The sequence below is a fragment of the Echinops telfairi genome, unplaced genomic scaffold, assembly GCF_000313985.2.
Source record: "Echinops telfairi isolate 266 unplaced genomic scaffold, ASM31398v2 ScPeMD7_5;HRSCAF=22, whole genome shotgun sequence".
In the NCBI taxonomy this organism is placed as follows: Eukaryota; Metazoa; Chordata; class Mammalia; order Afrosoricida; family Tenrecidae; genus Echinops; species Echinops telfairi.
The window spans coordinates 29,514,157-29,515,607 of NW_022103901.1; positions in this window are offsets into that span (position 1 = coordinate 29,514,157).

Consider the following 1,451-nt stretch of genomic DNA (forward strand, 5'->3'; position numbering starts at 1 on the left):
TCACACTGCTTTGTGCTGTGTCACACTGTGTCACACTGCTTTGTGCTGTGTCACACTGTGTCACACTGCTTTGTGCTGTGTCACACTGTGTCACATTGCTTTGCTGCTACATTGTGTCACGTGGATGTTCCATTATGGCGGGATGGAAATGAATGAGATGAAACAAAATGTATGTGAATCGTTGAATGGAAAACGGACGACCTGCTCTGTAAACCTTTACATAATTCACAATAAAAAGGTTTTAAAGTTCCCAAGAGCCTGGGTTAAGCTGAGAATGCCTTCATTGGAACAAAAACTGTCCCCTTGGTAATAAAAAGCAAAGCCCAACACGATGCGGTTGCATTGATTCTAACTCGTGGGGATCTGTCAGCTGTGAACTACCTCGTCTGTGTCCCTCAGAAGGCTTGAACTGCTGTCCTGGCTCCTCGCTAAGAAAAAACCAGTAGGGCATGATTGTGATTATTTTGCTTATTAGCAAGCAGGAGCAGGGGTGGGTCAGACTGACACCCAGTCACACATTGGAGCTCATGGCATTAGAGTGGGCTTCTTAGACCCCGAGGCCGTGGCCCCCCAGACTTTCCAGAGAGGGCAGGAAGATGAGGCTGGGTGGGGGGGAGCTGGACCCCAGGCTCACTCAGGGAAGGTAGGCAGACCCCACCTGGCTGTGGTTTTGATTCAGAAGGCCTACCAGGGTTCTGCACCCACCACTCACCCAGCCAGTCCCCTCAGCCATGAGGCGCTGTTGGGTGCTGGGCCTGGGGAAGTCTGGCACCCCAGCCCCATGATGATGGAGGCTGCATACTCCACGGTGCCCAAACCCAGCTGATGCCCACACTCCGGCTGGTGCTGGCTTTACAGCCAGTACCAGGTCTTGACAAAGACCCACTGGTCATCCTGAGCTGGTTGAACCGGGACAGGGCAGCCCCACATGCAGGGAGGGAGAGCCAGCACAAGGGCCATCCCTAGGGAGCCCCCAAGCCCGCCCCAGCTTTCCATTAGCAAGGCTTCTCCCTGAGGTCTCTTGTGGCTCCAAATAGATGCAAGTGAGGAATTGACTGCCGTGTCCATCAGGGAACTGTACACCCCCCTCTCCCCACCCCCCACCCCGCTAATGCACGGGGTCTTGGGTCTTCTCACCGTTCTTCTTCCGCCTTGGGACACGGGAGCCGGGAGCCCCCACCCCGCTAATGCACTTTGCATGAATCCGCTTCCCAGGAAGGAAGAAAGGGCATGGGGGGAGGCCCTTTGCAGCCAGCACAGCTATCTCCACAGCCCCATGCCCCCACAGTGCTCCTCCCCCGCAGCTTGATCCCCTGAGCTGGGGGGCTGGGTCTGTTCTCCTCACCAGGACCCAGCCCAGACTCCCAGATGCACCTCCCCCCATCACCCTGAGGCTGAGGCCCAGGTGAGACTGGAATTGTCCTGCAAAGAAGGCTGAGGGGCCAGCGTCC